This window comes from Acomys minous (assembly GCF_964271855.1).
Source record: "Acomys minous genome assembly, chromosome: 2".
Classification (NCBI taxonomy): Eukaryota; Metazoa; Chordata; class Mammalia; order Rodentia; family Muridae; genus Acomys; species Acomys minous.
This window is the reverse complement of record NC_140484.1, coordinates 20,820,465-20,836,201: the sequence shown is the minus strand read 5'-3', so window position 1 is coordinate 20,836,201 and position 15,737 is coordinate 20,820,465. Positions and strand designations below refer to the sequence as shown.

General features: G+C 37.2%; 1 pseudogene across 1 annotated transcript; it reads left to right on the top strand.

Moving 5' to 3' along the window:
* The first annotated feature begins 1,525 nt into the window (after positions 1–1,525).
* LOC311592348 (cytochrome P450 2C37-like) lies at positions 1,526–13,547 on the top strand (annotated as a pseudogene). The gene is made up of 7 exons (XR_014783594.1): positions 1,526–1,729; positions 2,859–3,021; positions 3,192–3,341; positions 3,605–3,765; positions 4,826–5,002; positions 10,336–10,427; positions 11,145–13,547. The product of XR_014783594.1 is annotated as a cytochrome P450 2C37-like (transcript).
* Positions 13,548–15,737: the final 2,190 nt, after the last annotated feature.

Sequence of the window (15,737 nt, the reverse complement as noted above, 5' to 3'; positions counted from 1 at the left end):
AGGTGCTCTGGAGGAGTCTCCATACCTGATCTCAAACTGTACTATAAAGCAATAGTAATAAAAACAGCATGGTACTGGCACAGCAACAGGATGGTTGATCAGTGGAATCGAATCGAAGACCCAGATATGAATCCACACACATATGGTCATTTGATTTTCAACAAAGAAGCCAAATCCATTCGATGGAAAAGGGATAGCATCTTCACCAAATGGTGCTGGTCTAACTGGATGTCTATGTGTAAAAAAATGCAATTGGACCCATATTTGTCACCTTGTACAAAACTCAAATCCAAGTGGATTAAAGACCTCAACATAAAACCAGAGACACTAAATCAGTTAGAAGAAAATGTGTGGAAGAACCTGGAAAACATTGGCACAGGGGACAACTTCCTGAACAGAACACCAACAGCCCAGAAATGCAATTAGACCCCTATTTGTCACCATGCACAAAACTCAAGACCAAGTGGATTAAAGACCTCAACCTAAAAACAGACACATTAACCCAGCAGGGACATATGCTCAACCATGTTCATAGCTGCCTTATTCATAATAGCCAGAACATGGAAACAACCTATGTGTCCCTCAGTAGAAGAATGAATAAAGAAACTGCGGTAGATCTACACTATGGAATACTACTCAGCTATTAAAAACAAGGAACTTCCAAAATTTGTGGACAAATGGATTCAACTAGAAATTATCATAATGAGTGAGTTCACACAGAAGCAAAAAGAGCTAAATGGTATACACTCACTTATATCGAGACACTAGTCCAAGGTGTACGTCCCCATAAAAAACTGTACCTACCAGGAAAGTGGGTCAGAGGGGAGGACACCCTATTGGGACTTTAGGTGTAAGAAGCCGGGGAGAATGAGGAAATAAAAGGACCCAGTGGGTCCTGGAAAACTACAGGCAGGTCTGGGCCCTGGGATCCTCTGCAAACTATGCAACAGCCAAGGAAAATATAGGCAGTAAACTTCGAATCCCTACCCAGACTAGCCTATGGACAGGACATTCTCAATCGTTAAGTGGAGAAGGAGATCTGACTTTCACACAAACTCTGGACAGGACATTCTCCATCGTTAAGTGGAGAAGGAGATCTGACTTTCACACAAATTCTGGTGCCCCATATTTGAACATGTCCCTTGGATGGAGACGCCTGGTGGCACTCAGAGGAAGGGTAATAGGTCACCAAGGGGAGACTTGATACCCAATGAACACATACAGGGAGAGGAGGTCCCCCTCAGACACAGAAATAGGGGAGGGGAGTAGGGGGGAAGCGGGAGGAAGGGAGGAATGGGAGGATACAAGGGATGGGCTAACAACTGAGATGTAATATGAATAAATTAATTAAAAAATCAAAGAAAAAGAGAAAGAGAAAAAGAAAAAAAAGACCTAAGTACCTGTTGGTCTTACCATTGGAACAAAGTCTACTTGGCCGAGAAATAAAGATTGTGAAGTTAATTGGTCAACAATGTCCTAAAGTACTCCATGCTGATTCTGCAGTTGCATTATAAAAGCTCTGTGATGCCTGTTCACAGCTGTATCAGGAAGAAGGGAGTCCACGGATCCACTCGTGGTCTTGGTCCTCACTCTATCCTGTCTGCTTCTCCTCTCACTCTGGAAACAGAGCTCTGAGAGAAGAAAGCTCCCTCCTGGCTCCACTCCTCTCCCAATTATTGGCAACATCCTCCAGATAGATGTGAAGGATATTTACCAATCCTTCACCAAGGTAAGTATACTTTAGATGTCTCTAGACTTTTGCAAATGGAGATATAAGTCACAGTGCTTTCAACAAAATTCTATCACTGGAGAAAATACTGTTTATAGAAGTTCATAAAGTAAAAAACTGTAACATTGTATGTCTTTTCTGCCTTTTGCATCTAGTCCTGGTCAGTAAATTAGTAATGATTTGGTTTCAGGATGAAGAGCATCTAGGTCACTGCATTTTATAAATATAACCAGAGAATTTTAAAGTTATGCTTCTTCAACTCCTTATTTCATAACAATTTTAACTTTTGGCTGAAGATTAAGAGTGAGAAATCTTCCATTCAAAATTTCAGAATTTTGGACATGCCTTATTATTTGATGTTCAACTCTGAAGAACTAACTTGTGCCTAGTGTGAAGTAAAACCTATGAGCATGAACTCACACTGGAAATGAAAGCAATAAACACTGTGTAAATCCATATGTAGTAGATTCCCAACCTTATTACTTACAAAACATGTCCCTTGATCCAAGATTGCTTCGTGGTGATATATTTTCCACAAATGATGCATTCTGCAGTGCAGCTTCTATGATGTGTGCTCTCTGTAGTTTTGTAACAATTGACAAAAACACGGATGCATTAATTTGTGATAAATGAAGATTTTATTTCTTTTCTTCGTCGTGATGTTCTGTAGTTTTCACAGGAGGAGTTTCATATCTTATTCTGCAACAGTCATATGACTGTTGATGTCTATTTCAGTATAAAATGTGCATGAAAGTAATGCTCAAGCATCCAATAGTACATAAACAGATGATAAATTTGGAGTCTTTACTTGTTTGAAATATGGCCCTAGAATGAACATAGGATCTTCTTCCTGCCATTTCTTTATTAGATTAGACCAGAGAGCTCCTAAATATCTTAGTGTGGTATTAAATTTCATTATGTTCTATGTGTCACTCCTCTTTGTGAATTCCTGCCATAATATAGGATATCCACAAGTAATTATTCTCAAATTGTAATGTATAAAACTTCAAATTGAGATATTCTTGATAAAATAGCCTAACACAAAAATATTATGAGTTTAAAAATGTTTGAAATCGTGAAGAATAAGGTCACCTTCCTTCTAAAATTTATATTTTCTTTCTGTTTCTAGTTATCAAAAGTCTATGACCCTGTGTTCACTCTGTATTTGGGAAGGCAGCCCACTGTGGTGTTGCATGGCTATGAGGCAGTCAAAGAAGCTCTGATTGATCATGGGGAGGAATTTGCTGGAAGAGGAAGATTTCCAGTGGTTGAAAAGGTTGCTAATGGCATGGGTAAGTGTGCATGTGCTCATGTGACTGGGCAGTGTGTGTAGTCAGTTGGAGGGTGGAAAGCAGAGACAGGGTTGCTCTGTAGGCACCCTTTGAGACTTTATGGGGGCCACTAGTTACCTCCTTATGCTATCTATGCTATATGTTCTCTCTTGTCTGTTCCCTTAATTCAGGCATTGTATTTAGCAACGGGAATATATGGAAAGACACGAGGCGCCTTTCACTCATGACCTTGCAGAATTTGGGCATGGGGAAAAGGAGCATTGAGGAGCGTGTTCAAGAGGAAGCACAGCGCCTAGTAGAGGAACTGAGGAAAACCAATGGTGAGTGCAGCTTGAGAATCTCACTTTTACTTCCTGAATCTAGGTATGGATTTATGCGTCATGTTGTTCTTATCCTCTTCAAAGCATTTTTCCTTATGAGATGTACAGGTCTCATGTTAAGGCTGCAATGCACTTCCAATCCATGCAGTTCACTTGGCACAAATGTAGGTTAAAACAGCTAAAGTAACTTACCATGTTAACAAGGGCAAAGTGTCTGCTTTGCATAATTTAATAGTATTTTACAATTGTTTCCAATTCCTCAGGCTCACCCTGTAATCCCACCTTCATCCTGGGTTGTGCTCCCTGCAATGTCATCTGCTCCATTATATTCCAGAATTGTTTTGACTATAAAGATAAGGATTTCCTTAACTTGATGAAAAGAATGAATGAGAACACCCATATTCTGAGCTCCCCCTGGTTGCAGGTGAAGTCACAATCCATTCTTTCTGAAAGCACACATGTGATCTTCCTCATAAATGCATTAGGGATCAAGTGAGGTGACCAGCCCTCACAGTCCAGTCTAACATGTGATGGAAAAAAAATATTTGGAGGGAGCACTAAACATTTTCATCTTCAAATCAAACAGTGAAGGGAAAATGCCAGGATGGCTTTAACCAGATAGCTTTCTTTCTGTTGCACTCACCATTAATGTCAATAGGGCTCTTTTGATAAAACAATGTATTTACTTCTAGAAATATGGGCAGAAACAAATAGAACAACCTTCTAGTATTCAAATTTATTGGCCTCGTTTTAACAATTACACACATTCTCAACATATTTTCAGGAAGAAATATCTGAGACTATTCTCTTAAAGGAGAAGGAATATATATGTTAATGAAAGCTCCCAGCAAATATTCAGTTGTTTCAGTGGTTTGGTGCATCAGATAGAATCCTAAGTGACAGGGTAACAGGAACAATGGACAAGGTGAATGATCTCATTTTGTGTGGATCAGAAACATCTCCCAGAGCTGTCTTAGGCTGAACTAGCCTTTCATACACAATGCATAAAGAATGAATGCATGAGAAACTCCCAAGGGATTGGTATGCAATTTATTTTAAGTCATATACTATTTTTATGTAGAAATCTGCTTAAGGGGAATAAATAATCAGGGACTAAATTTCTTCTGTAAATCATATCACCCTATCATCCTAACTTCTATCATCTTTTGAAAAGCATGTGTAAGTAATTTACATAACATGCTATTTCAGCCATGTAGAACAGAGTTTGTTTGAGCTATCAAAGAACTGGCACAAATTTACTTTATACTGAAAAGGAATGTGAGTGTGGAAATTTTGCTATTATCTTTGATCATTTGGGCAGAAATTTCTCCATGAAATATCTCTATTAGAATATACAGTTACCATCTCCTTAAGATAAATTTCATACATAGCTTGATCTAATAGTGAAAGCAATCAGGTGATATGTTATAAATATATTTTAAATAATTCATTACAACTTAGTGAATTCTTGCATTTCCTTGTAGGTTTGCAATACATTCCCCATTCTGCTTAATTTTTATCCAGGAAGTCATAACACATATTTTAAAAATTATAATTATATGAAAAGTTACCTTTTGAAGAAAATAAAATAACATGAAGAGTCACTGGATGTCACGAATCCTCGGGACTTTATTGACTATTTCCTAATTAAAGGAAGACAGGTAATGAGTTAATATAACTTTATATAATAACTGAATTGATCAAAGTCTTTATAGTTCACTGAACACTTACTAATTTGCCAATAATGTTTAAAATCATGCAAACATCATTTGAAAAACAATTTATTACTTATTATTTTGTTTGAATATGCCTAGAAGAATGAAACCAAAATTTTTAATGAGCACATTAGCCCTGGTGTTTAAATTACAAACAAAAGTAAGTGTGAAAACAACCTAGTGACTATAAAGGCAACACAAAACGTAGATAAGGTGAAACAAACTCCAATTAGTCATACATCGTAAATTGTCCTATTTTTTTTGTTGTTGACTTTATATTGCAATTACTGGTCCCACCTTGGGTCGATCATACTCCCTCACTCCATCTGCTAGTCCTCAGAAAGGCGAGCACTCCTCCCCTATTATCTGACCTCAGCCTTTCAAGTCTCACCTGGAATGCCTACATCTTCTTCCTTTGTGTTTCAAGGCAAGGCTTCCCTGCCATGGTGAAGTGACCAACATGTGGACACCAGAGTCTGTGTCAGAAATAGTCGCTAATTCCCTTATTATGGAACCCACACAGAGACTGTGCTACCATGTACTACATCTAAGGAGGGGATCTAGGTGTTCACTATACTTGGTCTTTGGTTGGTGCATCAGTCCCTGTAGCACCCTCCTCCTCCACCCAGATTAGTTGGCTCCATCGGTCTCCTTGTGATGTTGTCTCCTGTGCCTATGAGCTCACAGCTCTTCCCCATGTTTTCTTCTAACAGTTTAGTGTGTCTGTTTTTATGTTGACATCTTTAATGTATTTGGACTTTACTTTTGTGCAGCTTGATAAATAAAGATCTATTTGCATTGTTCTACAAGTAGACATCCATTTAGACCAGCAGCATTTGTTGAACATGATATCTTATTTCCCTTGTATGGTGTGAGTTTATTTCTGGGACCTCATTTTGATTCCATTGATCCACTTGTCTGTTTTTAAGCCAGTACTATGACATTTTTATTACTGTTTTCTCTATAGCACATCTTGAGATCACAGATGTAGATCCTTCCAGATCTATTATTGCATAGGATTCTCTTAGTTATTCAGGGTTTTTTGGGGGGAGGGTTTTGTTTTTACAAATGAAGTTGAGAATTGTTCTTTCAAAGTCTGTAAAAAGCTGTGTTGACATTTCATGGGAATTGCATTGAATCTGTAGATTGCTTTTGGGAAGATGACCATTTTTACTATGTTCATCCTACTGATCCATAAGCATGGGAGAACTTTCCATCTTCTGGAAAGAATTGTCCTGTCTGAACATGAACATAGGTGTCATTGTCACCCTGTTGTAGATCACTTGCATAGATTTTAATGTACACTAATATACATTTAATACAGAATAAATATAATTTTCACATACTTGTACTGATAACGTCTACAGGGGATTTCAAAGGAACTGAATCATTCATGGAGAGGTATACCATTGAAAGAGTGTGTAGAAGAACAAGTGAAACTCTGAGTATAGTTTTCATTGAATTATCCCCAGAGGGGTTGGAGATAGGTGTTATTTGGGTTTGCTGTCGGTGTTAAGTGTTGGCATTTATTTATTTACTTTATGTGTGTGAGTTTTTTGTATGCATGTATGCATGTGCATGACTTACGTGCCTGCTTCCCAGAGAGATGAAAATGAATATTCAGGTCCCCTGAAACTAGAGTTAAACTAATTGTGAACCATCATGAGGGTGTATGAACAAACACAGATCTTTATTAAGAGAAAAAAGTATTTTAACTGCATGGGTGACTCTCTAGATGCAGTTCCAAAAATTGATTAATTTCTTTCTTGATTGCTTCCGTGAATCAATTGTCACTCTGTGTGGTAGTACATTATTTAGGTTTTTTAAATGAATGTGTATACTTACAGTTGCTCTTAATAATCGCATTTATTCCATTCTTGCTCTGAGAGAATGCAAAGTTTTACTTTTCTTTATGTATACTTTTTGAGATTTATGTTATGTCCTGATGTGAGGTTAAGTACTGGATACTGAGAAGAATGTTTCTCCTTCAGTGCTTCTTGGAATGTTTTTTAGATGTCTCCTAGGACCATTTGACTTAAGATGGTTCTTAGCTATAATGTTTCTTTCTTTAGTTTTTGTCCAGTTGACTTTCAGTTGATAAGAATGTGGTGTGGAGTCATTCACTATCATTGTGATGGGGCTAATTCATGGCTTTAGATATAATAACATTTTCTTTATGCAACTGAGTACACCTGTGTGTGTATTGGCTACCTAAGGGATACTGAAAAATATTTAATAATTCCTGTCATTTTGTCAGGATTTTGTAGTGTTTTCATAGATCTAGTTAATTACCAGTTCCGGGATTGTTTATTTTTTCTCTAGAATGATTTGCTACTTTTGATCCTTCTCTTCCAACAAAAGCATTACGTCCAGTATCTTCTGAAGAGCTTGATTGGTTGTTATTAAATCCATATTCTGGTTTTATCATGGGAACATCATATTTCTTCCATTTTAATGGATGATGTTAGTGTGCATACTATTCTGAGTTGAGAATTGTTCAGAAACTGGAACATGTAATTCTGGAACCTTCTGGATTTAAAAGTCAAAATTATGTGACCAGATGCTATTCTGATGGCGCTACCTTTAGGAGTGACCTGGTCTCTCCTATGGCATTTATTGCCATTTCTTTAATCTCTGGTTTTAATATTCTAACATTAACAGACTCTCTTCTGATACTTTGTAATTCAAAGTCTGTGGATCTTTTCTACATATATTGGTATCTCCATTTCTGAATTTCTTCTAAGATATTCTAAAGAACATTCTTTTTGCCTTTGCTGGGATGTCTTTCCTTCTGTGCCCTTATTTTGGAAGTAGGGTCTTTACATATTGGCCAAATGCTCTTCTAATTTCTGTTTACATTTATTTTTAAATTCACCAATGGCTTTTACAGAGTCATCCACCTACTGTACTACATTTTTACTTGTTTTTGGTCAGTTTACTTGAAAATATCAGTATCAATTTTTTAATATTTTATTTAAATAAAATATGATTATATTACTTCTGCTCAGCCTCTCCTACCAATGTTTGACATGGCACTGTGTGTCCCTTGAAATTCATGATCTCTTATCATTTAATTATTATTGGTGTGTTTGTGTGTGTGTGCATGTGTGTGTACATAAATAAAACGAGCTTGGTTTACTTAGTGTTTGTTATATGTATGTTTTAGGACTTGGCATTTAAGATGGGATGGCACTTTAGGATGTTCAATTCTGAGAAAGTTTTTAGTTGCCTGAATCTTTCCAGCTTGTAACTTTACTCATCAACCACATCATTTCAACTGATGTTATTGTTGTTCAGGTCTTGTTTCACCAACTATATTTTTTAGATTTTGTGGAGGTAACTTCCCTATCTTATCTACTTGATACAATCTTGCAGAAGATATCCTCTTCCTATGGCTCTTAAATTATTCTTTCCCTATATCCAAGATGAACTCTGAGTTTTAAATGTAAGATTTGTAATGTATATGCTATGAATCAGATCAAGAGCTCCCATACTCAGTTTACTCTGCAATTTGACTAGGTGATTCTATCTCCTATTGTTCCACAAAGAGGATTTAAGGATGAAGTAGATGTAAAAGCTACGCTATCTCTTGGTATTAGGAAATTTATTTCAACAACAGTTAAGAATTTTCTGGTCATGAACTATTACTCACTAGAATAGTTCACTAGGTTTACAGTTATACCATGACTTCCCTATTGTTAAGAAATCCTTAAAGCCACATAGACACTGGTAGGGTACTGATAAAATATAACTGCTACAACAGCATCATTGTATATCCATGTATTTCAACATGGGGAAATAAAATTATTAGGTTTTAGTGCAAAATTTGGAGTAATTTGAGGTTAATTTTTGTACAAACAATGCCATGTTTATGGTTAGAAAATGACATGTAGCTGTATTACAAAGGGACATGAGTGTCTTTGTCTGGCAGGTAACAATACAAAAAGGTTAATGGTTCTAATAGTGTTGGTTATACAATGTTAGATGCATTGGAAGCTATCTAGAGACTATGAAAGCATAATGAAGTTGATCACTACAAATGACCATGATGTTTTATTATCTCCTACCTGAACATTTGAAGCTGTATCTTTGTTAATAATTGACTAGAATGTCATCTTCTAATATTCATACATTTCATTACTCCCCATCTCTCTATTATCCCCTGATGGCCATGAGAGGTTCTCACTCTTTGTGTATCGCCTGTGTCTCCTCATTTTATAAAGTTCATCTATCCTTCCCTATTCCACAGACCATGTTGCTAGTTGACATTCATATGGAAAGGACCCAGATCACCTTGACTGTGTAGATCTAATCTTGATAACTATCATTGCTTATCTCTTATACACATTTTGAACTTTATAGTGAGTCTACAGCAATATGACTCCATAAATAACTTTTTAAAATACTTAATAGAAAATTTTTCATAAAGGGCATGAGACAGATAACATTTTTATAATTTTCCTCTTGATATTAATTAAATTATGTTTCATCAAAAATAAAGGGAAGTCTAATTATTAAGTCTTAAATAAATCAAGAATCACCAGGCAGTGGTGATGCACACGTTTAATCCTAGCACTCAGGAGGCAGAGGCAGGTGGATCACTGTGAGTTTGAGTACAGCCTAGACTACAATGTGAGACCACGATGGCCAAGGCTACACAGAGAAACTCTGTTTAGAAAAACAAAAAAATCAAGAAAATATTGAACTCAAGTGCAAAGAGACATTTGCATGCCAGTGTTGGTATAGCAGAGTAAACATAGAGCATTAGAATCAAATGCCTGTCAATGTTCTTATTCAAAGTAGAATTTCTTTTTATAAATGTACCTGCTTTTTCCAAGATAAGGTATAACATGCATACATCCTTCATCACATAAGTTTTAGCAAGATAAAACAGACATAAATATTGTCTATGCACTTAAATATCAAGCATTGTATACAGACACATGCACACATGAATAGATATGGGTCGTACAATTTTATACAAACAAGAAATATAGATATAGAAAATAAAATTTAGACCATTAAACTACAGTCTTTGAGATGTTATATTAGTTTCCACCACTGCTGTGCATTTACAAGTTCTGTGTTATCTGTGTTATCTATAAAATAAAATTGTTTAGTACTGTAAATTTCTTGCATTTCAATGCTCCTATAATATACATATATTATTGTGTCAAACATTCTTAGGAAAATCACAATCAACTGTTTTACTCTTTTTATCAGACAACCAGGATTCCTATCTTCTTATTTTCCCTCTCTCTCAACATCTTCTGTTTCAGTTACTTTATGAAAAGTTTGATCCAATAGCGCCCTTCCTCATCCTTCCATTGTGCAGCCCAATCCTTGTGTGAAAGACTATGTAATTTAGAAAGTGAGTATTATATCAAACTTATTACTGCCATTTTATATCCATATGTGTGTTCTTAAAATGGACTATTTTAATTTGACATGCATTTTTAATAACTACATAAGAACTATCCAGATGACATTTGTTGGAAGAGTTAATGGATTGTTAAACACCTAAAAGCCAGCCAAATCAATCCAGTACAGCAACAAATTACAAGATAAAAATGATAACATTCTTATTTAATATGTTTGTTGTATAAACCATATTTTAATTATTACAAATGGATTGTACTCTATAGAAATGCATAAAAAATAGATTTAAAATCCAGTTCATAGTACCATCAAAAATAAAAATCATTTTTAAAAAATCCACAAAGACATTTACACTGAAAATACTGTCTGGTTTATAAGATGACTGAGCATATAATACAATCTTCAACTTTTCCAGTTAAAATATAGAATTTGGAATATACTATAAGACTACCCCTCTTCCAACAAACACCCTGAGCAGCAGACTCCAGCATGTGTCTATTTGCAGGCAGGGCACAGACAGCCAGGTACTTTATTAAGTGCCAGAAGACAGCCAGTGCAGCCTACACTGTCCCTTTAAGGTGTGCTCCACACTCAACCTGAAGAAGCCCAGCCCTCTGAGTATAATGGGTGGGTTCTGGTGGAAAGCCAATCTAGACTCACATTCTCACGTGTGTGCGCCTTCCTATTTCATACGGCACCCCCTGCACAGAGTGGAGAATTGTTCATGGAACCTACCACTATATGTGCCAGACATATGAAGAAAGGGGAAGCAAGATGCAGGTAAGCAGCTGGTATATAAGACCACCCTCAACTGTGGCATGGAATTTTCAGGAGAAGGATTTAAAAAGTCATCTTATACCCTGGAAAATATGGCAGTAATATTTTACCAATATTTTACTCATTCTTTGTGAATTTTATGGAACACATTTTGATCATATTCATCTCTCTTCCCCCAACTCCTTCCATGGCCACCCTACCATCCCTTCTGATCAAATTTTAAGATTTCATCTTCTTTTTTTTTTTCAGAGTCCTGTTTGTGTTGCTTGCCAGTATTGGGTCAGTTGATGTTTCCTTTCTCAGTGGCTATGTACTGACAGTAGTTCCTCAGGTAGGGTGGGATTTCATTCCAACTTTGCTGCTCTATGCTTGAATCTTTCTTACTGAGTCTTGTACATGTCTTGTAATTGCTGTGGGTTCATTTGTGCAACTTCCCTGTTTCATCTGTCAATCACTGTTCTTTTTATATTATTGGCCACTTCTAGCTCCTACAATCTTTGTGCCTCTCCTCCCAGGAAAATATCTTGAGTTTTGTGAGGGGGAAATACTGTATGCATCGTAGGCTTAGATTTTTCACAACCTGTTTTATTTAGGGTTCTTAAACACTTCAAGCTCACTTATAACTCACCCACCAGAGAAAAGGAAGAAAGAATGTTAATAGGAAAAGAGGGATGTGAACTGGCTTAGACTTAGTTCTTTGGGTCAATTCCACTCTGCTTTATCAGGATACCACCAGTCCAGGCCAATAGCCAACACCAAAGATCCACATGATTCCATACTGGTGGCAGGATCCAGCAGAACCAAGAAGCCTCTGCAAAATCTGCATGTGTCCATGGAAACATCCAGAATCATCCAGAGTACCACAAGAAGTTCTCTGGAATGTTTCTCTCTGGAAAGCAAAAATCAATGAAGTGTTGCACAGCATAGAAATGCCTTTATACTCCTTCCCAACATCACGTGACCTTTCATGTGTCTGCTCAACTGCAAAACTTCACATGCCCTCTCACAAGATATTTTTCAGAAATAGGATATCTTTTTTCACTACCAACACATCAATTCAATATTTTAAGAGCATGTTTTATGTGGTGCTATTCAGCCTTTCATTGATTTCTATATGATTTTATAAGTTTCTAGAAAAATAGCTTCCAAATAATTTGGAGATTAAGACTCATGTGATTTTATTTCTAATGTCCACTTTTTATGTTAATACATTTGTATGTATTTTGTGTTCTATGTTTGACTCTTTACCTTTTTCTTTTGTTCTGATGATGTGTAAAATAGTTCACTCTGGACATTGATATTAAATATATACTCTGTTTAAATTTTACACACATGTCCAATATCATCAACACCCTTCACATCAACATGGAGAACATTTTCCTCCACCCTGGTAGATCTCTCATGCTCTATTCCAGTCCATTCACCTTAGATTTACCCTTTATTCTGAACCTTGCCAGTAATATTTCTTTGACCTATTCTGTAAGTCAACAGAAACAGTCTTATAGAATCTATTTTTTATTTTCAACCCCTTTCAATCAATCTTAATCTAAACAGACCCTTTTACTCATGGTATATTTATTTATAAACTTAACATGTCATGTTCATTCTCCATATGGTATTTAGTCTCAGTTGATAGCTTGATAAGAGTTAGGGTCACAATATAAATAAATCTGTGTGAACATCTGTGAGTGGTTTCTAGATGAGGCACATCAAATTATACAATGTTAATTTGAGGCTTATGGTGACTATGCATTTCTCTAGCCATGACTAGGTAGCCATGTCAAAAATCAGAAAGTATGTAGGATTGTATCAAAGTAACCCTTCAATAAAAGTATTGAAATCGAGACTCTGATCTTGGAAAAACTCTTCAATAGAATATCTCATCTTAATCTTTATCTGTAACATTTCATGTCAACCCCAGGATTTATTGAAGTTAAGGTCTTTACTTTGTCTTTCTACAGATCCACACCAGACTCCATTTTGTTTTTGGTCAGCTCTAAGAATAGGACAAATATTCTTTCTGTCTTAATACTTCAGAATGTCATTTTACAGTCAGCTTCTTAGGTTCTCAGCTCCTGATCTCATTAGCACTCATTCCAAATCTAAACTTACAACAAATGTTGGGCTTCCCAACAAGAATTTCCCAATCTCTCTGTTCTTTTTGTCTTCTTAAGATTTAAAACAACTCTCACATTCTCCTCAGTTGTGAAGAGAGTGGGAACTGACTCTGACATGAACTCTGGTGCCCCATATTTGACCACTTCCCATTGGTGGAGAGGTGTGATGGCACTCAGAGGAAGAATAAACAGGCTACCAAGATGAGCTTTGATAGCTTATGACCATATAGTGAGGAAGGGTTTCAAACATCTCTCATTGACAAATGCATACAGCAATGGTGTGTGTGTGTGTGTGTGTGTGTGTGTGTGTGTGTGTGTGTGTGTGTGTCCAGACATATTTGTTCAAGAAGGCAGGATAGAGAATCAGAATAAATACAAGCATAAATATAAACACTTTATCTAGAAACTAAAATGAAATAATTTGCAAATTATATGATTTTGTACTGTCACTGAAAGGCAACCAACATTACTAAATCCAGCAAAGAATTAAATATTCCATATATACAAGCATTTGATTGAATAGTCACTAAGTAGATCTATAAATAAGTTAGATGAATAATTACATAGCATTTAATGTAAATAATGCTTAACATCTCTAAAAAATAACAGTTTATGTTTACAATTAAGTGGGCATTACACAGCAAGCAAGGACTCTTAAGAAACAGTATGATGGCAAGACTCCAAGATGGCGGCGAGCAGCATGGACTGTGTTTAGGAGCTCCAGTAAATGATTCAGGGGGTTGCATGGAATTCTTAAGTAAGAACACCAAGCTCCCCACTTCACAGTTCAAAAGTAACAAAATACAGAAAACCTGTGTACCCCTGAACACCAGAAGAGCACAGATGTTCTCAGACCATAGTGGCAGCAGTGGCAGCTGAGGTTGGCAGCTGGAAACCCTCCAGCAGAGGCAATCGGCTTGGTGACTGGAGGGAATTGCTGCAGGGGAGGGGACTCAGTGCAAGATTTAGGGCTGAAGACCCTAACTGAGCTCAGTGCATGGTTTGGGCCCCATGACCCAAGCTCAACTCAGTGCATGGCTCATGCCCTGAGATCCAAACTGGACTCAGGGCACAGTTTGGGCCCTGATACCCTGGCTGAGCATGTAATACAGTCTGAGCTCTGAGACTCCAGCTGTACTCAGTGAGCTCAGTGTGCAGTTTAGGCCCTGAGGCCCTAAGACCCTGACTAAGCTAAGTGTCCAGGTTGGGCCTGAGACCCTGGTTGGGCTCAGCGCTAACTGGACTAAGTGTGTGGGTTGGGCCCCAAGACCAGTTTAGCTCCAGAAAAATGAACTGGACTCAACACTCAGGTTGGGTTCATAGAGACACTAACTGGACTCAGTGAGTGTGTGGTTTGGGACCAGTGACACGAACCTGGACTTTGTGAGTGGCCTGGGTCCCAAAATGCTACCAGGAACCACAGACCAGCAGAGCATCAGAGCTCCAGGACTAAGAAAACCTACGGCAGACAGAGAGTAGAGTGCCCATCAGACCCCCTCTACCCGACCCTTGTCAGTCCCAGGAGAGCTCCAGTACCACAAAGGGACCTAGAAGGCTGTGGATATTTTGGCCTGACCCAGAATTCATTCTGAGTCCCAGGACCCACAGTACAAGGGAGCTGGGGATCACTGGCTGTGAGAGACCCAAACTACTGAAGCATCAGAACTTCTGGCCTAGGGAAATGGTGAGAAAACAGATGAATCTATCCTCAGACTCCCTCCACCCAACTCTAGAAGCTACCTCCCAAAAACAGAGATGGCAAGATAACTAAAGGACAGCATAAAATCAAATGCAAAACAAAACAAAACAAAACAAAACAAAACAATATGGAATCTCCATACCCCAGCTATCCCAAAGAAAACAACCCAGAGAACTCAAACACAATTTAAATAGAAGAAAATGACCTCAAATCTTTAGTAATGAGGATGATAATAGAGGAAACAAATAAAATTCACAACCAAATGCAAGAAGATGCAGCCAAACAGGTGGAAGGTATAAAAAGAGGTCTATAGAGAGGCACTGGAAATTTTTCAGGAAAATACAAACAACCAGATGAAGGAAATCAATAAAACTGTTCAAACTCTGAAGAACTATAAAAAAGCAATGAAAGAAACTCAGGAATGTACAAACAATCAGATGAAAGAAATCAATAAAATAGTTCAAGATCTGAAGATGAAATGGATTCAATTATGAACACACAGACAGAAGAAAAATGGGAATGTGAAAGCTCAGAGAGGAAGGTGAGCAACACAGAGGCAAGCATGTCTAACAGAATCCAAGAGATGGAGGAACGAATTCAAGTCTAGAAGATACAATCGTAGATCTTGAAGCAACTATTAAAGAAAATGCTAAATCTGGAAAAATCCTGACACAAAACATCCAAGAAATCAAGGACACCATGAAAAAAA